The 24,543-nt window shown below is 48.7% G+C and overlaps 1 protein-coding gene across 3 annotated transcripts in view; it reads right to left on the bottom strand.

Moving 5' to 3' along the window:
* Window positions 1-24,543, bottom strand: part of TBL1X (transducin beta like 1 X-linked) — a 200,259-nt gene that overhangs the window by 147,866 nt on the left and 27,850 nt on the right. The window lies entirely within an intron of this gene.

Raw genomic sequence — 24,543 nt, 5'->3', positions numbered from 1 at the left:
GCAAGACACGTCCCCATCAGTGCCCAGCCAGTCCCCTGCCCCCTCTCCCCGTCAGCAGAGGCTGCGAGGATGCCATACGCTCCGTCCTGGCTGCGCGCGTCCAGCCGGAAGAGTCCCAGTACCCCTGTGCTGCTGGGGCACTGCTGGCGGTGTGGGTGGAACGCTGGCTTCCAGATACACTGTATGTTAGGATAAACTATCTAACGTCAGGGCACAGTGGGCAGGGCTGGACAGAGTATCATCGTATAAACAGCATGAACGCAGAAACAAAGCTAGAAACTATCACAGCCAGAGCTAGCCTCTGGAAAAGTTTTCCACAGAACTTTTGTCACTTACCAAATTGCTTATCAATGTTTATCATTTATCAAATAAAATTACTGGAGACTTTCCAAAACAACAAGACAAAAAAGTTCACAGGCCGTTACCAACAAGGGGCTGTAAAGAACCGTCACAGCACAGCAACTGGTCACCAGCCCATGGGGACCCTGAACTCTCTCTGTCCTCTCTGAAGACGATTTTGCAAACCCACTGTCACAGAAAGGGGTGACCTGAGAATATACAACCTAAGGGAAAAAAATACAGAGGCATATCAGGCAATTAATTCATTCATAAAAGTAATTTTCCCAGAATGTGCTATTTGCAGTATCTGCCAACTTTGAAACATTGTGTAAGTACTTGCTCCAGGCCCCTCAAAACCTGGTGAGGGCAATTCCTCACAGGAAGACTGATAGGGGAGCTCTCCTTGGCCCCTGGCAGCCAGTACATGGGCACAGACTCCAGTTCAGCCAATTAGATAGGGCCTTCCATCACTTGTGCGTGCTCACCGACACACACACTCACACTCACAATCACACACACTCTGAATCTTGAGGTAGTGACACAAGAACAGAGATGTATTTGGAGTTTCTCTTATGGTCTTGGTTACACTAGTGTGATGATATGCAGGCCAGGCTGTTCCTGCCAGAGTGAAAATTCTCAGTTCTGCAAAGCAACCTTGATTCCTGGGCTCCCAAGACTGGCCTCGCTGCCCTTCCTCAATTCCCAAGGGTCCAACTTTAGTTGGCCAGGAACTGTTTCTGTTGTTTAAAATCAAGAACCATAATGGATACTCATTTGATGTACAAGGGAATGTCTATCAACTGGTATACCAACATGTCCAAGACATATGTGCATACCTGTGTATTTTATTTATAGGTTTGCTTCTGTTTAAAACCACGCTGTAGGGGCGAGGGTACAGCTCAAGTGGTAGAGCGCGTGCTTAGCATGCATGAGGTCCTGGGTTCAATCCCCAGTACCTCCTCTAAGAATAAATAAGTAAGTAAACCTTATTATCTCCCCCCACCAAAAAAAAAAAAAATAATAATAACAATGAAATTTTTAAAGAGATTTTTTTAAAATTTTAAAAAATGAAACCATGATGTAAATAAAGTGCACATAACACGCACGCTGCTAACTGTATGTAAAACATCTGGAAAAATACACAAGAAATTATCAACAGTGGTTGCTCTGGGAAGTGGGATTAAGAGGAAGAAAGAGGTTTTTACTTCTTACTCATACCCTTCAGTACTCTTTGAATTTTACGGATTTTAAGTAAATAAACAGCATGTACTATAACAAATACATACAAACAGAAAAGAAGGGCCAAACCCAGAGAGTAAACTCTGTCCCAGGAGAAATGCTTAACCTCCTCTGAATCTTATTTCCCCTTCCTTCTAAGGCAGTTCCCTTCAACAACATTCACCCTCAGGCCCATCGGCATCCGGGGACAAATTCAATCTGAGCACCCAGTGTTTCAAGGAGCAAGAGAGAAACCTTTTTTCTCTCTGAGACACAGAATTTAATTGCCAAGTCCAGCCCAAGAGGCCCAACCCCAACATATGTCGTCCCCACAGTAGGTGCTTAACATTTAACAAATAAAAAGTTCATGAATGAACAAGCTGCACTAAAATGTCCTGTGATCATTTGTTTCTACAATATTGAATTCGTATGGTTAATTACAGTTAAATTCCACCAAACACATTTTTTGCTTTTTTGTTTGCTTTGGTTTTGCTCTTATATTGCTTAACTCTCAACCTCTTTTATCGTGGCGAATGAAATTCTCTCTTTAAACGTTACTTACGCCTTACACAAAAACGACGGCCTGCATTTATTTCCAATTAGAAAGGAGAAGCAAAGTCAGAAACTAGGAGAAAATTAATGCTGCATTCATACTTGATTTAAATGGATCAAAAAAGCATTTTTACACCCTTTAATGACAGCAAAAGAGGAACACACAAACAATTCAGGAGGTTAGACTGACTTATCCCAACACTCCCTGCGGCTTGTCACCATATTGGAGGGTCTTCCAAAGAACACCCAAGCATTAGTGACGGCAGAAGCGTCTCCTCTCCCACTTTCATCCTTAATAAAAGTTATGCGTAGGTGAATCCTGCTTAACCCACTGAATTTAGATTTGTTTGTAATTAATGCTCTTTTCTCAACTGTTCATAGAAAACAATCTGCTATTTCTAAACCAGCACATACTTGAAGGGAAGACAATTCCCTTCGGCGTCACTTCCCCTCAGCTGCTCCAGCCTTGTACTAATGAGCCCCGGGCATTTCATTTCATCCTTGTGAAAGAAGGTTAGCTTAATAACGAAAACACAGCCACAAGGCTTTGTCTTCAAAGAAGGAGCTGGACTGTTCTGGTTGACAGTTCCTCTCTGGCTTTGCCTTCACCTGCCAGATGACTTGGCCCCTGCAGTGCAAAGCACAATTTCCGACAGCCGTTAATTAGGGCACCGGGAAGCCTGGCTGCCTGTCTGGCTCTGGCCAGGTCCCGTGATGGTGAGGACCAGGCTCCAGCGTGCCTCAGTTCTATGACTCACTAGCCACCCAGTGAGGAGTCTGTTTGTCACTTGTGCTCCATGCCTCATTCTGACCTGGTGAGCCACCTAGGACACTAGGCAGACCCTCTAGAACCCGAATCCCGCCTGGCACACAGTAAACGCTCACCAAGCGTGTGCTTCAACAATGGCATTGTGATGATGCTGAAAAGCTACTGTTGTGTCTGTCCACAGCACCAAGGACTTCAGTTCTGGTACCAAATCCTTCCTGAGCTATAGTTACCACGTACTGTCCATGCACAAACCCTCTGGATGGCCTGCTCTGCTGCCAATGACAGATGTCTTCTAGCATTCCACTCAGAACCAAACCTGTCCCCTGGCGCCTTCCTGAGCCCAGTCGGCCAGGCTGGTCCTAACTCTCAGTCTACTGGCTATGAGGATTATCTGCAGGTGATGGGACGTGCCTGTCCTGTGACCGGGTAACAGGGTGGGATGGGCAGATTTCCCCGTCTGCCCAAGCACGTGCAGGTGCCAGGCTCTGTGCGAGGTGCAGGACGCACTGAACACGACGCAGGCCTGGCCGTGACTCAGTCTGGTGGGGAGACAGAGCCAGCCAACGACTATCATAAAACGATACAGAAGTGCTGTAACAAACTGCCCTGGGCAGATTACAAAACATAGATGAAAAAAAGCCATCTGGGTGGGAGACAGAGGCTTCCTGGAGGTGGTGACACCAGAGCCGAGTCTTAAAGAATAAGCAAGGTTAGTCACAGGGAGGAAAAGGCAGTAGGGACCAAGACAGCCCTCATTTATTAACAGAAACTAGTCCTTACCAAGTGCCCGAGTACCAAGACTTTCACTTATGTCCTCTCAGGGAATTCACACAACCACCTTACAAAGTAGGTATCGTCAACTCCATTCTCCTGACTGAGAAACCACAGCAGAAAGTGGTTAGTTAACGTGACAAGACACCACAGCTACTCATCGGAGGAGCCTCATTCCACCCTGATGTGAATTGCTCCCAGACCACGCCACCTCCAGGATGACCGCGACCTTCGTGGGACTGCATTACCGTCATGGAGGTCACAAGAAGGGCTCTGTGCATGTAAACAAGCACACACGTGCCCAGACATCCGTCTCACCCTGGGACCCGGTCTATCCTTCTCACTGCAACCACTAAAAGATCCACAAAGGATCAGTGAGGAAATAACGTCATAATTCCTTCTTCTCGGAGTCCCTGTCACCTTAACTCTAACCTGCCACACCTTGACCCGCCCGTCCCCCGAGCCCCGTGTGCCCTGCAGCTTTTGCAGCAGCTGACCCCCCGGGTACCCCACCTGCTCCGCTGTCCTCTGCCCCATCTTGTGCTGCCGGGAGGGACCCCAGCCTGCTTCTCCCAGCAGGTGCACCACACCTCGGCATCCAAGCATGCAGCCTCTCCCCGGCCTCCCTTACCCACCAAAGGTTCATCTTAGACAAACATGCTCTGGGGTCTGGACACGTGACACACCCCCAAACAACAAAAAATGCCATCGAGGAAAGGGACATGCAAGACAGAGCTGGACTCCCATCAACCCTTCACTATGAGAGTGCTCACACAAACCAGCTTTAGTTTTTCAGACTAAAAGAGCAGCATGATTGCCCCTAAGACCGGACCCTTGAGGGAGGAGAAACAAAACCAAACCCAGACAGATTAAATCTAATCTCCAGTCTCCACAAATCATTACGTTTAAATTATTAACTGAACCTCCGGGCATCAAACATTAGCACAAATGATTTAACAAACTCCTTGAGTCCGCCTCCCGTCCCCTCCATGGCCCGCAACACCAGTGACCCTGATCTCAGATGCACTCCGACCACCTCAAATGGGTGCATCTTGGGCCTCCTCATGGTCACAGAGAACCACTTTCCTCCAAAGCCTTCACCACCGGGAGTCCCAGCATGCCACCCGCCAAGCCCCCATGTGCCTATTCAAACTCAAATTTAAGTGAATACACTCATATTCATAGCAGCATTATGAACAGTAGCCAAAAGGCAGACACAACCCAGGTGTCTATCGCTGGAGGGATGGACAGACAAAAACGCAACATATATCCACAATGGAATATGATTCAGCCTTAAAAAGGAAGGAGGGTCTGACACACGGTCCAACACAAGGACATGATGCCAGGTGAAATCAGACTATCACGAAAGGACAGACCTGTATGATTCCACCCACATGAGGCACCCAGAGCAGTCAAATCCACAGAGAGAGTGTAGAACAGAGATGAGCAGGGGCAGCAGGGGTGGCGGGCAGGGGGCGCTATTGTTCAGAGGGGACAGAGGTTCAGTTGGGGGAGATGAAAAGTTCTGGACATGAGTGATGGTCACGAAGGCACAACGTGAGTGTCCTTCGAGCCACAGAACTCCACATTTCCAAATGGTTAGAGCGACAAACTTTGTTATACGTATTTTATCACAATAAGGGGGAATGTATATAAGAGTCAAAATTCAGTTCTCCCGTCCCACGAGCCCCATGTCAGGCGCTCCCCAGCCCCACCTGAACGGCTGCCACGCGGGCCAGCACAGTGCAGGGGCTGTTTCCGTTCCCGCCACAGTCTGGTGGGTGTGGACCGAGTGTCCCCGGGCCAACCGGGACAGCAGAAAAGGCCCATCCCCTGTATTCCAGCAGCCCGCTGTGCTCTCAGGCACCCATTCATTCACTCAGCAAGCGCTGCTGAACACCGCCCATCACAGGGCCAGGCACTCGCCCTGAGTGCTGACAAATAAAAGTGACCCAGACACTCCTGGCAGCTGAACACGCAACAGCATCCCGGTGAAGGAGCACACGGTTTAAAGGGAAATCACAGCACCCTGCAGCAGGGGACACTTCGCCCATATAACCCACAGCTAACTGCCTCCGGACTTTGTTCTTCACAGCACACGTTCCTGAATGTTCTGCTCTGCTCAGGAGCCAACGCCCAGGCCCAGCGCAGATCATGCTGCACCAAGACTTCCCAGGAGGCTCCACTTTCCTCTTTGCCACCTAATAGCTCGTTTTCGACCCTGAGTTTTCCCTCTCTTTGTTTCAAAGCAAGAATCAGCCTTCACCTTCCCGAAGTTAATGCCACTGACATGTCTTGAGTCCAGCCTGTTCTGGGCCCCGCTTCATCCTCCGTATCCTCGTGTCTTTCGTCTCCATATCTGTAATTCCTAAGGACCTCGACCCTTAGTCAACAGGCAAGCTCAGTGCCCTCTTACTGTAGGAAAAACCATCTTTTCCACATTGTCTTCTCCTTTTCAATCCAACAGTGTTCTGCAAACTACTTCAGTGAGGGGGCCAGGTAATGCACATCACAGGCCCTGGGGATCACACATAGTCTGTGTCGTACGATGTTCTTTACTTTTCTTTCATGACTCTTTAAAAACGTGCAAACCATCCTTAGCGCAGGGGGTGGGCCGTACATGGGTGTATGGGACACAGTGCACCAGCTCTGACCTACATGTTCCTCCCAGACCACTTTTTCTTAGGTGCACTTTTTCATGTGCCCCTTCTCTGTTCAAAAAACACAATACTCAGTGGTCTCTCCCCTTTCTAGAGAATATGTTCCATCCTCCAAGGATGGGCCTTCAAGACCCGAACCCACCCTCTGAATGTCCCAGCTCCCTCTTCCCGTTCAAATCTCTCTGAGTGCCACCCAAATGGCCTACTCTGCTGCCCACCCCATCCTGCCACCAACTCAAGTTTATCCCAACTAACGATCTGGGAAAAGTCTTTACCATCACACCGCTGAGCCCAGCGCTAATAAGGTCACCACCTTTCCAAAACTCACTGTCTCCAGGTACAGAGGCCTTCCTGGGCTGCCACTTACCCAAGCTTCCCTTCCCTAGCGTCTTATCTCCCCAAGACACTGAGAACTAGTTATTCCTGACACACTGCAGTTGCTCAAAAAGGTTTCCTTAAAGAATGAGAACTCTCAACTTACATAACACTTTAAATCAACCCTACCTCAATAAAGTAAAAATAAAATAAAATGCACCCCACCGCCCAAGGACTGAAGGAGGACTCTTGTTTCCACGTGGGCAGCAGGGGCAGACTTGGAGCTGTCCTCAGCGTGATCACTGCTCAGCACTGCCGTAGCAGGTCTGCACAATTCCTTGTCTATCCGGTGCATCGGAGAACCGGTTCCATTTATCAGTTCACTGGGAGTGTCTCTCCGGAGAGGGCATACCTGACAGGCCATCACCAAAGTCGTCTCGTTCTGTACAGTCATTGCTACAGACTGAACGCCTGTGCCCCACCCTCAGCTCCCAATTCACATGCCGAGACCTAATGGCCAATGTGATGCAAGTGGGGGACGCAGCCTTTGGGAGGTGACGAGGTCACGAGGGTAGCGCCCAGCAGGACAGCATCAGAGCGCCCTTACAAACGAGACCTCACGGAGCTCCTCGGCCCTCCCACCCGGTGGGGACGCAGCAGGCAGACCCCCACCCAGAAGTGCGTTGTCACCAGACGTGGAATCCACCTGTGCCGTGGTACTGGACCTCTGGCCACCAGACTGAGCAATGTATTCCTGTCGTCTACAAGCCAGCCAGTTGGGGCCATTTGGTTACGGCAGCCCAGGGACTGAGACGAAGTGCTCTGGAGAGACCCCACTCTCAGGTGTCCAGGTCATGCTCAGTGGCAGTGGCAGCAGCAGTGACAAATGTGATGCGTTAATGCTCCTCAATGCAGCCAACCCTTCCACACTGCAGTGCAGAGGACAGTCCAGCCACTGCTCCTCTTCCACTCGCCCCCCGGTACTTATTAACCACCTACTGCATGCCCACGAAGGGGTGGAGAGTGAGGTCCAACAGGAAGCAGAACCACCTCTAACAGCAAGCTCTTCAATATCCCACACAAGAACGCCAGTACACTTCTGTCCTCAGCACACACGGGCCACTCCAGATGGACCCGTCTCAAGGGTAAGGACCAAGGTCCTCGAGCCCCCATCCCCGCCCCTACGCTGGGCTACGCTCAATGAACACTGGCCACGTGGAATCAAGTTCCAAATGATCACAGGAAAGGCCCCTGGTAACTCTGCAAGGCCTCAGTGGATTGCCCTTTGAGTAACTGCTTCAAGGCGGAAGAAGAGCAGCAACGTGTGGCCTCAAATGCACCCCGGGAAGGGTCAAAGTAACAGAAGGATGTTCGTTCTTGAACAGAGTTTGCACTCCGGTTTCTCTTACAGGGAGATGGCTCTCATCCCCCAACCAGAAGAGAAATTAAAGTCACTGCCTCAATGCAATTGCTTTAAAATGTCTTTGTCATGAAAATTCAACTAGCAGCCTGTGACCTGACCGTGGTCTCAGTCTGTGGCTCTGCTTCTCTGCGGAGAGGCAAAGTACACCCCGTGACTGGGGAGCACCCCGTCTGGAGGATGCGCCCTCCCCTTATCAGAACGAGCGGCACTTGGACTTTGCAGCTAAGCCAAAGGGGCTGCGGGCTTATAGTCAGGTTCCATGGAAATTATTTCATAATTATTACCTGTGTGTAACAAATGGAAATTATTTGACTTTCAGGGTATCCGCAGTACGATACCAATACCACATGACAGAATTGCTCAATTCTGATGCTTGGCCAAAAACAAGAATTGCCCAATACATGTAAAGTTTGATAGTTTTCTGTAATGGCCACATAACAGCTATCGTAATACCTGCCTGTAAGGTACTTTAAAACACAAAAGGCATGCACTGAACACATCACAGGATAAGAACGCCTATCACTGTGCATTTCAACTGGTCACGGTGCATTAAAAATCATGGCACACCTGGGTATGGTACTGGTCTAATACGGATGCCAATACATTGGGTAATTCGGGCTGATCAGCTCCAAGCCATTCTAATATGAAGACTGAAATCAGTCAAAAATGCTTGAAAAATAAATCACGTGACTTTAAACATTTGTGGTCCAACCTCTAATTTCAACAGTCTTTGCCCCCAATACGCTACTGCTGGTCTGTGAAGTGTGACAGGAACTACATCCTTTGGACCCTTCCACGCCCGTGATTCCATTAGGGTAGCTCTATCCGCAGTCTTCTCACAGCAGTGACGTGCGGAGGTCCTCCTGCTGGATACTGAGCTTCAGAGACTAACAGTCTATTTATACCCAAACCAACAGCATACAAAGCGCACTGTTCATTCACACCAAGCACTCGGCACTAAACACTAAGGATGGACCTACCAATTTGTAAACAATGTAGTACTACGTAAAGCACTAAGCTGCGCTGGACTCAAGCTTAGCCGGACAAGGTCTGTGGATGCCACTCCCCTCCACAGAGTCCCGAGTGGGACACCGGGAAGCCGAGCCGGGGTCCGGGTCCGAAAAGCCGAAAACTCGATCCTTCTGGCCTGGCAATCTGGCATCTCTGACCCTCGTGCTCTCCAGATACCACATAAATGCCAAACCATCACTGCGCCCTTCCTTCGGGTCTCCTGGGTGCGAGGCAGTCTATTTTTGCCTTGGAAACTGCCTGGGTCTTGGTGCCCCCAAAATGCAACTGGAGTGTCCACAGAGAGATTCAGAACAATCTGCCCATTTGCTGCATGGCTTGAACCTGGAAGATACATTTTCTCAACAGCTGAAAAAGGGAAGTGTGTCTTTTCATTGAAGATTTTCACTCAGAGGGAAATCAAAACTTCTCAAAAATTGTTTTCCTATTTCCCTAATATCAGAACACGTTTCTAAGTGTAGGGCTGATGTTTACAATGTTTCATTTAGGTACCGTTAAGGACTGTAAGTTTGTTTTTGTTTTTGGTTTTTTTCAGAGGGGAGGAAGAAGACAATGTATGATTATTAACTTAGAATCACCCCTAATCACCCCTAAGGAAGCAGAAAGGAAACACGCACTCACATATCCAGTTGTGTCAAGTGTTCATGCCGTTAGGGATTGCACGCTGTCTCCCCAAAACTCAGATGTTGAAGCCCCAACCCCTGGACCTCAGCACCTGAAGACAGGTCCTGAAAGGGGTAATGAAGTTAAGTGAGGTAGTTGGCGTGGGCCCTACTCCAACCTGACCCACGTCCTTGTAAGAAGGGGAGATCAGGACACAGACAGGCACACAGGGATGACCGTGCAAGGACACAGAGAGAAGACGGCCATCTACACGCCAAGGAGAGAGGCCTCAGGAGGAAGCAGCCCTGCCGACACATGATCTCAGACTTCCAGCCCCCAGAGCAGTGAGGAGTCAGAAGCCCCCCAGTCGGCAGCACTGTGTCCCAGCAGCCCCTGCACGCTCTGCACCGGCCAGGCAGGAGGGGTGGGAGTGCTGAGCGACACGGTTCTCCCTCCCATGCCTGCACAGGGAATGCCGCAGGGAAGGAGGTTCACAATTTGCCTCGCCCCCAGGCCCTCTGTCCCCTAGAAGACAAGAAAACCAGACGACTGTAGATAGACTGCCTCTCTCTCTAGGCCTCTCCTCTGTCCCCTGTATGATGGGGTAACAAGACATGAAGGCCATTACTGGGACTCCCCGACCGGGTGAATACACTGCCACACAAAGCTCCTCACGCATCCCAGCACTCATGCCGCACCGTCCTGCTTCAAACTGGGCAGCACCCAGGCCAGTTCAACCCACCTTATGAGGTGGGAATCATGCAGAAGAAGATGTGCGAAGCTCCCAGGAGACTCCAATGGCAGCTGGGCTGAGAAGTGCTCCGAGGCAGCAGCAGAGTCCTCAGCAAAGCTGTGGGGAAGCGAGGTTGCCGGGCAGTCAGGATGCCCGGGGGGTGGGGAAAGGTGGGCACAGAGTTTGAGCAGAAAGTCAAGATCAGGAAGCCTGCTGGGCCCAAAGGCTTTTATCTTGATGCTCAGAACACCCTTGTCAACGTCACACTATCCTTATTCCCAAATTAAGAACAGTGGCTGGGGCCGTTCTGGTGGGGGTGGGGGGAGCAGCAGGAGGAAACAGGAAAGTCATCTTTTGGGGGCACTGATCCTACAGGACAGCACTGGGGAGATGTTTGGGGACAGAAGGTGACACTGCTCCTTGGCCTCACAGGGCCAGAGCAGGGGATCCACCAAGAGCTGACAGTGACAGATAGGAAACCAGGCAAAAGGGCTGCCTCGCCACCTCACTGCGGCTCTCTGCTCCTCCCCAGTTCACCATCCCACCCCCGCCCAAGCTCCAGCGTAAACACACCCTGCCCTGCTCGAAGATTATCTGCTGACTACTTCTGGGTTGCTTTATACATGGCCCAGAAAAAATGCTTCTAAGGACGCTGTTTAATCTTCACATGTGAAACGTATCCCATTTTCTGAGAGGGGGAGCTATTTCTAATTAAATACATCTAAAAATGTGACGAGGAGGTAGGAATTCAGGCAACAGGGTAAGATGCACCATTCAAAAATGTATGTAGTCTGGAACAAATCCAGAAATGCCTTCCTCCTGTTACATTTGAAGATTTCATAGGCTGAAGTCCAGCCAGAGACAAGCATATTTGTGACGGAAAGACAAGTATTATGCCTTAAAACTGAGAAGCCAGAGGAATTTTCTCACCTTATTCTGAAAGAAAAATGTAAATATTTTTGGAGGGGTAGGGAGAAAAAAAAAAAAAAAAACAGGAAACATGCAGTATTTTGAAAAAGAGCTGTTTTACCACTTTAAAGCCATGGGTAATTTAAGAACATAAAAATGTGTGATGTGGTCTGTTCATTAAGTGTAGGATTTAGTATAAATTGAATTTTAAACTATAATTTACTCAGACAATAATTTCAAATGTAATAACTGAATTTGCTTTAATTGCTTTTAAACTGTGCTGGCAAAATTTAAGGAACTCAATTTCTGCCAATTTATTAGAAGCAGGAAACTTGACTACAGTAGAAAAAGCTTTATAATAAAACAAAGTTTTCTGGGCTTGGGGAGCCCACAGTGCCGAGCAGACCCAGAAGCTACTTACTTAAAAAAAGAAAAGGAGAAAGATGAGAGAGAAGCCCACCCTGTTCCACTAAAATGACATCTGGCTTATAAACATACGTTCATTTGAGACACAACTATGAACAGGATTCTCCTCGTGTTCGTTTTTTACAAATAAGCCTTTTAAGTCTTTTTAAGTCTTCTAAGCTAGAGGAATTCATAAATGCTTTCCTCACACTCAGGAGGTTTTCTATTCTGTCCCAGGTTGGGTTTATTCCTCATTCGGTGGGTTTCTAGACATTAACCTGTTCATCCATGTTCTGAAGAGGAAGAGCACCTGGAACAGAGGTTTCCTACAAGTTTTTGCCCAGAGCCTCCTTACCCCTTCTTGTTCTTCCCTATCACAGCCCAGGAAACGTGGTGCCTGTGACCCAGGGTAGGGGGTCTCAGCCCTGGAAACCAGCCTGACTCGGGCTGTGCTGTGGAGCAGCTGTGCAGAACAGCAGACTGAACTCCGGCACCTGCACCCCTAGGGATTCTGAAAGCATCACACCAGGGTGGGGACCTTCCTTCAACCAGCCTGAAACTCAGCATCGTGGGCAAATACTGAGTGTGCCATTACTCCTCCTCCAGTGACTGCCTTTGAGGGGTGGGAGACGAAGAGGTACAAGCTTCCATTACAAAATAAATGGGTCACGGAGATGAAATGCACAGCGTGGGGAATGCAGTCAGTCATAATGTAGTATTTTTGCATGCTGACAGATGTAACTAGACATTGTGATGATCATTTTGAGAAATGTACAAAAACAGCACATCACTATGTTGTATGCCAGGAACTAACAAAGTGTTGTAGGTCAGTTATGCAATCAAACAATCCAACTCACAGAAACAGATTAGATTTGTGGTTATCAGAGGCTGGGCTGAGGGGAGGGGGAACTGGATGAAGGCAGTCAAAAAATACAAACTTCCAGTTATAAGATAAGTAAGTACCAGGGATGTAAGATACAACGTGAAGAATGTAATTAACACTGCTGTGTGTTATATATGACAGTTAGGAGAGCAAGTCCTGAGTTCTCATTAAAAGGAAAAAATTTCTTCTTCTTTATTTTTTACCTATTAGTGATGATGGATATTCGCTAAACTCAACTGTGGTCATCATTTCACGACATATGTAAGTCAAATCATAATGTTGTGCACCCTACACTTACAAGGTGCTGTATCCCCATTACATCTCAGTAAAACCAGAGGGAAAAAAGACTGCCCTTGGCTTCTGGCTCCAAGAAAGCTATGGCCGCTGCACAGAGCGGTGGTGGCAAATGTCTCCTACAAAAGGCCAGATAGTAACTATTTTAGACTCTCTAGCTACTCTACCCACCTCTGTCCTGAGGGAAGAAAGTCTTAGAGAAAACAAGTGTGACCCTGTCCCAATAAAAATCGATTTTCAAAAATGGGCCAGAGAAGGCCTCTCCAGCCCACACAGAGCCTTATCAAAATCTTGCTTCAGGCACTTCCTTTGGGATTGAATTTTAACAAGTTATACTCTGATTTTTAAATAGTTTTACAAGAGAAACTAACAAAGAAATGAAACAGAGAGCTTGCCGACTGGGTACTCCCCAGGAAAGGGCAACAGCATCCTTCACTGGGGTAATGGGTGCTCTAAGGTGCTGCCCGACCCCTCCCCCCAACTGCCAGGAGTGGCCTCCGCCCAAAGGCATGCCCCAGGGAATGGTCAGTGGGGGAGGCGGCTACAAAGGCCCCCTGACTGGAGAGTGTGATGCCAGCACCCTGGTGTCAGCCGAGGCCCTGGGACTTCATGGCAGCCTGGCCTCCGCCTCCCCACCCGAGCCTGGCCCCTCCGGCCTCTCCCACCTACAGGTGCTGATCTGGAGAGCACCCTAACCCTGTTAACCAGCCGCATGCCAGTCCCGTCTCAGACTCTGCTCCCCAGGAAACCCAACCTGCAGAGGTGGGGTCGCCTTCTCAGGGGCCCAGAACTCTTGAGAGCCTGATGACACAGCGATGCTGTTCCCTCCTGAGCTTCTACTGCAGACATTTCCCTAACTCAAGGCGACACCGCCTTATGGGTCTGTACTTCATTGACAGGTGAGTTCCAGGGCCTCTCAGAACTCCACACAGTTCAAGTGGGAAAATCTATGTGTTCCTAAGACTTCCTTCCAGGAGGACAATTCCTAGGAACCTGCACTCAGCTAAAACTGACTCTAAATAATCAAAGAAAATCTACTTCCAATAACTCATTTACTGGCATATAACACAGTGGAAGAGTATTAAGCTGTACAAAGGAAGAAAGTGCTGACACATGCTACAAAATGGATGGACCCTGAGGACAGGACGCTGGCTGAAAAAGCCAGTCGCAAAAGGACAAATCCGGTGTGACCACACTTCTGCAAGGTTCTCCGAGTCAGCAAATCCCAGACACAGAGAGCAGAAAAGAAGCTGCAGGGCTGGCGGATGGTGCCTCATGGGTACAGCACTCACTTCTGCAGGTGAGAAGAGTTTTGGTGACTGACTGCACAACAGTGACAATGTCTGTCCATGTAATAATGGCCGCTTTTGCTACACAGCGTCCAGATACCACATGGTCCAAAAAAGCCCCCAATATTGGACCTTTATGCAATTTTGCTGACCCCTGACAAAAATGAACCAAAATATTTAAATGAACATTTAGGGTTTAATGAACCTTTAAATGTTTAAATGAACATTTAGGGTCAGGGATTACAGTGAATCTGTTCTTTTTGAAGTCATACTACAAGTGATAAAGCAGTGATGAGAACTGAAGAGTCCTTCTCCTCAAAGGGCCCTGTACAACAAACGTGTCCCTGGTCCTTCTTCCTCTCTCACACTAAAAGTAAACCACAGTATCTGGGGAAGCACAGAGGATGTCTTCACAGGTGATGGTGTGTTTCCCAGGTATAGTCATTCTTCAAAAGCCTGACACCCCTAAAACTACCATATGACCCAGCAATTCCATTCCTGGTTATATGTTCCCCCAAATAGAAAACTCTAATTTGAAAAGATGCATGCACACCAGTGTTCACAGCAGCATTATTTACAACAGGCAAGACTCAGAAGCAACCTAAATGTCCATCAACAGATGACTGGATAAAGAAGATGTGGTATATTTATACAATGGAATATTACTCAGCCATAAAAAATGAATTTTTTTTTACATTTGTAGCAACATGGATGGACCTCGAGGGTGTTACACTTACTGAAGTCAGGACAAAGAATGACAAATACTATATGATATTTATATGTGGAATCTGAAAAATAAAACAAACAAATGTATATGACAACAACAAAAAAAAGAGATTCACAAAGAGAGAGAACTAGTGGTTACCAGAGGGGAGAGGGAAGTGAGGAGGGTAAGATGGGTGAGACGATTAAGAGATACAAACTACTATGTATAAAGGAAATAAGCAACAAGGATACATCATACAGCCTGGGGAATATAGCCAATATTTTATAATAACTATAAATGGAGTGTAATTTAAAAATTGTGAATCACTGTATTGTACACACCTGAAACGTATTCAACTATACCTCAATGAAAAAAAAAAAAAAAACCTCTGGCAGACCTCCCAACTCTCCTGAGCAAGAGAGAAAGCCACAAGGGGAGCAGAATAAAGCGGGGGGAGCGGAATAAAGAGGGTCAGCAGGTGGGCTCAGCCTCATCCTCTCCTGCAGGAATCACTCACTGCTGAGGAGGACATGCTCCATCCTGGCCCATCTCACCTCCCTCCCAGCCTCCAGGTCTCAGCTTTCTCTTGGGTCCGGGGCAGGAGGGGGGCTTTCTAAACCTCTAGAGCGGGGCAGCTCCTCTCTCACCCAGCACTGCCCCTCTGGTTCCCGCATAAGGTCTGCAAGTGCTTTGGCATACCCGCCTCCCCCACTGGCCTGCCACCTCCAGGAGGGCAGGAAGGACTCTCCCCCTGACATCAGTAACAGCAGGCTGGGGCTTGCACAGATTAAGCTGTGAAAGGTATGTGCTAGATAAACTAATCAGATGAACTGGGGATTAATATAGCAAACACGGAGTCCCACCGCAATGAAACCACTTCCTCCCAGAACGCACGTATCAGCAAATCATCTTCGGAAGAGGATGGCGAGCCCAACACATGTCCAAGAGGATTGGGAGAGACTTCTCTGAGAAATAAACAGCTCGGAACAAGTGCAGCATGGAGAACACACATCTACAGTCAACGCTGTGCAGACCAGAGGACGGCAAACTACAGCCCACGGGCTAGACCTAGCCCACTGCCTGTTTTAGATGGGCCAAGAGCTAAGGATGGTTTTTACAGCTTTTTAAGGTGATGGGAATCAAAAGAGGAAAATCTTTCATGAGACACGAAAACTATATAGAATTCAAATTCCAGTGGCCAAAGTGGACTGTCACTGGGACCCTGCCACCCCCAGTGGATTACATGGATCCCCACTATGAGCAGAGGGGAGGGAGGAGCTGCAGGGCCAACACAGGTGCTACCCAGCCCCCTACAGAGAAAGCTGGCCCACCTGGGAAGCGCCATCCTGACCCAGGCGGCCGCTGTCTCTGGCAGGCTCCACACTGCGCCCGGTGTCAGCAACACTTCCCCTAGCTTAGCACTCCCATCCGTCTTGAAATCTACCTGAAATCCACCGCTCAGGGAGGACCTAGGGAGGACGGAAGAACAGAATGTGGGAAAAGCAGGCTGAATCTGTAAAAGCACAGTATCCCGCCTGCTACTGTTGTTTGCTCCACTCTCACCCCAAAATGAGTCGGGGGAAGTGCAGGAAAGCTCCTGGAGCCAGACTTCTGCGGAGAGTCGACCGGGTTTTACAAAGAGACTGTTGTCTGTCTCTCTCTCTCTGTCACACACACACACACACACACACACACACACACACCCCTCTTCATGCTGAACCATGGCCGCAGCTGCACTCATTACTCTTATTTCTTCCACAGGAAGCAGGACTAGAAGGAAAAATAAGGCAGGAATGTCCCAGTGCGCTCACACCACCAAATGCTCAAGCACTCAGCCCTCTCAAGGCAGAAAGAGGAAAAATAAAGCCAAGACAGCCTGCACTTCCAACAGTATTGGGGCTTGTTTTAATCCAAAATCTCTCTGGGAAAAGTTACTTTCCCCATGCAAACACATAAGGAAAAATAGAGAGGCGTGCACATCAAAATATTTTATTTACATAATGACTGAAGCGGCGGCCCAGTTGGTACTGTTTTATGTCAGATATACTTTAAAGACCAACATACATCTATATTACAGACAAGATGGGTTATTTTCTCTTGCTCACTCACAGTCAGCTCTTAAACAGGACAGAACCAAAAGCAGAACAACACTCAAGAGACTATATAATGTTTCCACTAAAATCCCAATAATTTCTTTTTAAAAAGCCAAATTGGGGGGGGGGGGAGTGTATAGCTCAGTGGTAGAGTGCATGCTCAGCATGCATGAGGTCCTGGGTTCAATCTCCAGTCCCTCCATTAATAAATAAACAAATAGCCTAATTACCTGCCCCCCTCAAAAGCAAAATCGATCCTGGAAATCTGAGCAAAGACGTGTCCTCGTTAGGCAGCTGTACACCAAGGGGTACTCTAGGGAAGGTGCAGAACAGGAGCACAGCGCTCAGACTGTTCCCCACAGGCCTGTTCTCACAAGTTCTAGTTATGTTTTCACTTTTCTCATTGAGAAATTTGTCCAAACACCTAGGAAAGCAGGGTCCCGCACCCCATACGTTCAATTCAACAATTACGGATAGTACTGTCACTATTCAAAGCAAGTCTTCAACCTCAAGTCTAACAGGGATTTAGAAGGAGTACACTTGAAGACAAGAATATAAATGCCTAAGAAGGATACGGACCGTTACGGGTTTCAGTGGAAGGAGAGCAAGGGGAGGGAAAACTGACCGAAACCAAGAAACCCAATAAATCCAAGTCTTGTCTCTAAATGACACCCTCCTCTCTCTCGGTGTCCTGGACCATGCCCTGGACTAAGTAACCACTCCTCTGGAATATTTCAGGAGGCGCCAATGGTCAACCTACTTCACTTGTTGACTTCCTCCAAGTCTCACTCTCCACTGAGAAGCCAGAGCCCACCTCAACGTGGCCATCCCCCTCCATCGACGTCACCCAAAACCTCCAGGATGACAGCTGACTTCTTAACACAGCCCAGAGAGTTACGGCAAAGGGGCCCTGGCCAATTCCCTCTCCCTCTGCTCATCCACTCCCCACCAACCTCAGGACCTTTGCACAAGCTGTTCCTGGGCCAGGCATCCCTTCCCCTCCACTCCTCCCTCAGGTCCCACCTTAAACATCCCCTCCTCTGTGACTAATTAAGACCCAGACTCTCATGGCCATGTGGCTGTCCCGTGATGCTCATCACTGCTGAGATGGGTACTGCTTGTGCACACGTTTGCTTCTCTTCCCGGTTTCCAGACAGGCAGTGCACGCCACGGCAACCAGAACCTAACCTGTTCTCCTCACTGCTGTGAATGCCTCTTGCCTAGCGAAGCGCTTATCACACAGTACTGACCAAATATTTGCTGAATGAATGAATAAGTAAGAGTGTGACGGAAAGAAGCCACCAGTAAGCGTTTTCAGTAGGTGGGATTTTAGTTGTAAGGTAACAGAGCAGAGGGACAGGGTCTCCCCAGCAAGAGAGCAAAAATTCCACAAGTGTTCTGGGAAAGTCAGTCTCCTGAATTGGCTGGAATGTATGTGTGGGCCAAAGTTCAAGGGGGTCAGTGAACTTGGATGGGGCTGGGGGGTGGGGGTGAAGCAACAACTTTATTTTCACTAAACTTTCACCCAATTCCACTAGAAACTTAAGCAATAAGCCTTCGTGGAAATAGCAGACCCCAGAGATCTTTACCAATAGGAACTGTGGACATTTTCGTATCACGTTACAGATACTTTAAAATACTGCTGACACTCACGACTACTTCGAGATGACAGTAGTGGTTAAAGCCATTCTTAGATTGTGTTATTTAAAACGTTCAAAAGCACATATTAGAGAATTGAAAGTAAGTCCCGAAAAGACGTTTGTACACCCACATTTATAGCAGCATTCTTCCCCCAAAGCCAAAAGCTGTAAGGGACCCAAATGTCCATCAACAGATGTGTGGATAAATACACTGTGGTCGCCCATACAGCGGAATATGATTCAGCCATGAAAACGAAGGAAACTGAGCTGTGCTACAACATGCATGAACCTTGACGACACCGTGCCAAGGGAAATAAGCCTGTCACTGTACGATTCCAGGCGCGTGAGGTACCTTGAGTCGTCACGCTCACGCAGACAGCAGTGGAGCAGTGGCTGCCAGGGCAGGGCGATGGGATGGGGACTTAAGTGTTTATGGAGACACACTTTCAGTTCACGAAGATGAAAAAGTTCTTGGAGATGGGTGGTGAGGACAGTCACACAATAACGTGAATGTTCTTTTTTTTTTTTCTAAATTGAGTTATAGTCATGAATGTTCTTAATGACACTGAATTGTACTTAAAAGTGGGTAAGATGAGGGGAGGGTACAGCTCAGTGGTAGAGCACATGCTTAGCATGCACAAAGGTCCTGGGTTCAATCCCCAGCACCTCCATTAAAAATAAATAGATAAATAAATGACCATAATTACTTCCCCTCTCCAAAAGTGGGTAAGATGATAAACTTATATGTGTTTTACCACAACAAAACAAACTGTGTTTACAACAGTACTTTTAACTGCTTCCTTTGCTAACCTATTTTTTAATGCATTTAAAAATCTTATTCTAAGAAGCCTTTGAGCCTTGAATGAACAGGTGAAGGGAGTCCAGACACAAAAAGAAGGTTTAGGACCCCAGTTTACAAGAAGGGGGCAAGCGAGGAAGCCAGGCTGCCCCAGAGCCTCGGGCACAAGGATTCTGGAGTTAGTGTCACCAAGTGGAGACGTGCTGCAGTTCCCACCCCTCTGCTGCTGATGCTTGAACACAGGGGTTCTGGGGTGTCCCTGACGTGGGGGACACCATGAAAGAGTAGTAGAGAGGGCGGGGCCTAGGCAAGGGCAGAGGGTGCTGGAAGAGTCTGGAGGGCCCACAACCCCAGGTTCATGGGGACTCTCAGGGGTGCTTCTTCTTCATGGGGGCAGACGGGAGACTGCACATGGTCCAGAGATGCAGGGTGGGGGTGCGGGGGAAGCAGAGGAGCGTGGAACTGTTCTCTAAAGAAGTGTGAAGAGGGGAAAAAAACAGAAACAGAGCGAGACGCTACCAGATCAAGCAAAAGGTTCTGCTGACTTTTCACGATGCTTTGCTAGTGTTTTCAGCGCTAGACTAAAGGCATTAAAGAGTCTGCAGAAGACCAAGATGCGAGAGGTTTTCTGCCCTACAAAACCTATGGTAATAAATCCCCAACCACATGAATTCTTGCTGCACTCACAAAATTAAGCCCACGTTTTCAACATGTTCAGAAACCCTTGCTCACAGATGGAAACTCTGAGATGGTCTTTTCCTTTCTAAATGTCAACAGAGGCGATGGAGGGCTTGATAATGATTGGTATGTAAGACAGGAGGAGAGCAAGTGAGCTCACTGGAGGAGGCGTGTCTGGCTTGGAGAAGTTCAAGTTCTCCTGCCCACTGGGGACCCAAGAAGACCGCCTCCTCTCCCCACCACTCCTCTGCTTGGCATCAGAGACGGCCTTCAATGATCCAGGAACAAAGGATCATCAAAAGACTGCCAGTACCGATCACTTTTCCAGGCTTAGCAGAAAAACCACCTAGTCCCAAACTTCCTGTATTTCCATATAATTAATAATTCACAAGCAGCAGCAGCAGCAGCAGGTAAAATGCAGGAAGCCCAGCTTTGGTTCGCAGGGGCCGTGAGCACCTAGACTACTTCCCCTCACTAGTCCTCTGCCCTCACCCTGCCTCGGCCACCTCCCCGCCGGCCACTTTCAGTTTTACCCAAGCCCTGGTCCCTGGACGCTGTGCTGCCAGACCATCCTGCTTGCTCACATATGAGATAAGCCCTCCTCTGGCGATCTCACTAGAAGCCTAAACAATCCACGGCCACGCACGACCAGCGGCTCCCACACCAGACCAGGCGGGTACAGAACACCTCGTCCCGACAGAAATGCTCCTGGAGAGGGCTAAATCAGACCATCTTAGCGCAAGCCTTTTCAGTCTGCCCTGGCTTAAGCCCCAATCCACTGGTTTTTAAAAACCAAACCAATTAGTTCCAATAACATCTTAAACAGAAAGCCTTATCTAGAGTAAACAGGGCTATTCTGATTGCCAGCAGTGGTGGTGACAGCTCCCACCCCCACCCCCACCCCTCAAGCTCACATCCTTTGTCCCCAAAGACAGTCTGAAAGCCTGGTTTGCCTCCTGCATCAGCTGGCCCCTCCATCTCTGGCTTCCCTTGAGTCAGGACCCCCTGCTCTCTAAAAAAAAATCAAGACCTTCATACTCGATCATTTCTTGGTAAAAGTTTTAAGAGGTATCGTCTTCCTTTCTGCTCCCCAGAAGTCTACACATCTACCCCCTTCTCATCTGTCTCAAAGGAAATGTCCCCACTACTCCTTTTCCAAGGCAACATTTTCCCCGGCAAGAAATACAGCCCCCATCCTTTATCTGACCTGTTGAACCACTCACTTCCTGTTAGCTTTCGCTCAACCTCCAGGTCTTACCCCACTAAAAACCCCTTCACCCACACTGGCTTCCCTCCCAAAGGCTGTTCTACGACTCCGCGACCTTCAAGGCTGGACCTCTCCAAGGAGACGTGAGCGCCCACTGCCAGCACCCTCTCATTCATTATCCGACGTAGTCCATCTTCAGCCAGTGCAGACGCGCTGCCCCTCCCTGAAAACCACACTTGGGTTCTCAAAAGTCACCCACAGCCTCGAGGTGCCAAATCCCACCTCTGCAGCCCTGCCCACCCTGGCTCTCTTCGTTCTCCTCCCACGGCTCCTGACTCTTTGGGCTCCCGGGGACCAGCTCCTCCACAGCTCTCAGCATCCTCACCTCCAAGCTCCAGGGCACTCCTGACACCTCAGCTCTGAACAAAATCCAATCCTGCTGTTATGTTCTCCAACCAACCACAGTCCCCCGTGGGGGTCAGATTTGTTCTACTTATTCCGGAACAGGCGGCCCTCAATAAAGCAGCTCACAAACCCAGCCCAACGGTTCTTTCTAAAGGAGTCACTCGTCCTGTTCCGGTCTTCCATACACATGTTCTAGCTGTGGTACAAGAAGGGAAAGTGTGGAGAGAGAACACTTCAAGAGGGAAGAAGCGGAAAGTAGGGACGGATCAAGGAAGATTACAGTCACCAGCCACACTCACAGACTCCAACAACCCACGCGCTCACCAAGCTGGCCGAGTCCCCGTGGTCTCTGCCCCTACCCGGGAACATCCCAGGCCAAGGAGATCAAAGGGCTGTGTGCCCATCTCCTCCTTGAGTTATTTTTAGGTCTTGTCAGAGGAGGACAGGAGAAACCAGAGAATTTCCACTCTGCAAGTGTTCTGGCAGCTTTCAATGTAGGTTAGGAGGAAAACTTATTTGGGCTGTCACTGTTGCTTTTAAATTCTGGCTAATTTTCACCCCTTCTCCCAGTCGCCCTCTCCATGCCACTTCCAACCAGTGGCAGCAGATGCCTCTGTACACTGTAACGAGGCTTTGAGAAATCTGGAAAGAAAACGGGAGGAATGTGAAGGAAGCAAGCCCCTTACCCAGGACACTACAGTGCATGGAAAGCTCTGCCTTCCTACTACGCACATGAAAATGAGGCAAGGTTGAAGAAATCTTGAAAGTATAGCAGCCTCCAAATTACAGGTGGGACATGGTCCAAGTCTTCATTGGTTTCTCACTCAGAAATGTTTCTCTCCTGGAAATAATGCTGTTTCCACTATGGTCAAGCTCCCGGCTAGTCTAGAATGGCCTTGTAAAGCCCGCAGACGTAACTGAAATGTAAACTGACCACAAAAAATACCCAAGTAGGACACTGCTGCGGCATCGTGCGTCGGAATCGCCGTTCTGGGTTAAGTGGGGTTTTCCCGTGTACAGGGTACCAGGTACCACGGGCAAGACAGAAATTATGAGGGCCATCTCATCTCCCCTACGTGTTCTCACTGTTGTGAGGCAGGGATGTGGAAAAAGCAGGCCATGAACAAAGGTCTCTTCTGGATGACTCGACTTCCCCTCTTCTCCCACCAAGCACAGGGGTGCTCTGTACCCCCTCATTTTATGCAAGAGCCCTGCTCTGCTCTGACAAAGCCAGCACCAATTCCTTCCAAACCTGTGGTAAAATAACTGATACAGTTTAATGTATTAAATCTCCTGCACATTTGAACTGGGACCAAGTTTCACATCAAACAAATGACTCTCTAATTGTGGAATACCAGGCTTCAGCAAGCAAAGTGAGATGGCAAAAGAGTGCAAACAAAGACGAGATCAGGAGAGAGGAGGACGTGCAGGTCACACCGGGGAGGTGGCACCAGCCTCCAAGCAGGCAGGGGTCTCATGCTGGTCTGGAAAGGGCCAGAGACTGAATACTTCAGGCTTCCAGGGGCCAGAGGATCTCTGCTGCAACACCCTTTGCAGGGAGAAAGCAACTGTAGACAACACCTAAATGGACGGTGCAGCTGGACTCCAGTAATACTTCGTGGACACCAACATCTGAATTTCATACCATTTTCATGTGTCACAGAATATTATTCTTTTTTCAGCCATATAAAAATATAAAACCATTCTTAGCTCACAGGCTGTAGAAAAACAGGTGGTAGGCCAAATTTGGCCCCCACCTGGAAGAAACCTGTCTCAAGAAATGTTTTTGGAACCGGACACCACCCTTTTCTCAGGATTCCCATGTACAGAACCCTGGCTTCTAGCCACCCAGACCATCTTCCCCCAACAACTCCCAAGGGCACCTGTGGAATCTGAGGCCTGAATAGTGCCGTGAATTAAGGGTAGGAAATCTGCCAGTGCTGAGAAGCCCAGCAGTGCCGTGGAGAGAGAATGGGCTTTCAAGTCACAATGCAGAGCTGGGGACCTGGGACTTCACAGCCCTGGCCTTAGTTTCCCCACCTGCAAAACAGGAAGAGCCTTTCCAGCGATTTGGACTTGTTGTGCAGGACCAAAAGGAATGACAGAGCACCGAGGACACTGCCCTGTGGACAGCAGGCCCCCCAAAAGGCGCTGGCTCCAACACTAACAGTTTCTACCCTTACTTCCCCTCAAGGTTCATTGACAGTCCTACTCAAGGCCCAAAACTCAGGTTCAGGTGTCAATCTAGGGATGTGACCCTGGCAACTGGGAAAGAACCACGTGAATGAAGCTACAGAGGTCAAAAGCAGGACAGGCCACTCGGGTTTCAGTGGCGCAGGAAGTCACAAAGAAATCCCCTCCCTGCAGGTTAAACTCTCCAACACACAGAGGAGAACTGATTCCACAGGAGGGCCCTTCCTCCCCACTCGCCGGGGCCACTTCCTCCACATTGCCCCTCTTCGCACTGTCCCCCACCCTGGCCTGTTTCTTCTGTGCTCCCTTGCCTCTGTATGGTACAGTACTCGCAGCTTACAGCAAAGAAGTGTTACCATGTGCAGTAACAAAGCAGCGAGAGATAGCTGTGTAGACAATGGGTTTTTAGGAGACAAAGTCCTGATGGTTTTTTAACGTGACAGGCAAGTTCAGTCATCCCCTGCTTAGCGTAAGCAATGAGCCAAGTCTGCAAAGCTCACAGCAAAATCACGGAGCATTAGGAAGCACTCAGTGACCACCTGGATGTGCTCTTCCGTGAGCTGCATGTATGAATGGAGAAACAGCTCATATTACTCTGGAGTCCAGGTTTCTCATAGTTCCCAAGCAATA

This window comes from Camelus bactrianus, chromosome X (assembly GCF_048773025.1).
Source record: "Camelus bactrianus isolate YW-2024 breed Bactrian camel chromosome X, ASM4877302v1, whole genome shotgun sequence".
Classification (NCBI taxonomy): Eukaryota; Metazoa; Chordata; class Mammalia; order Artiodactyla; family Camelidae; genus Camelus; species Camelus bactrianus.
This window is presented reverse-complemented; position numbering and strand designations above follow the sequence as displayed.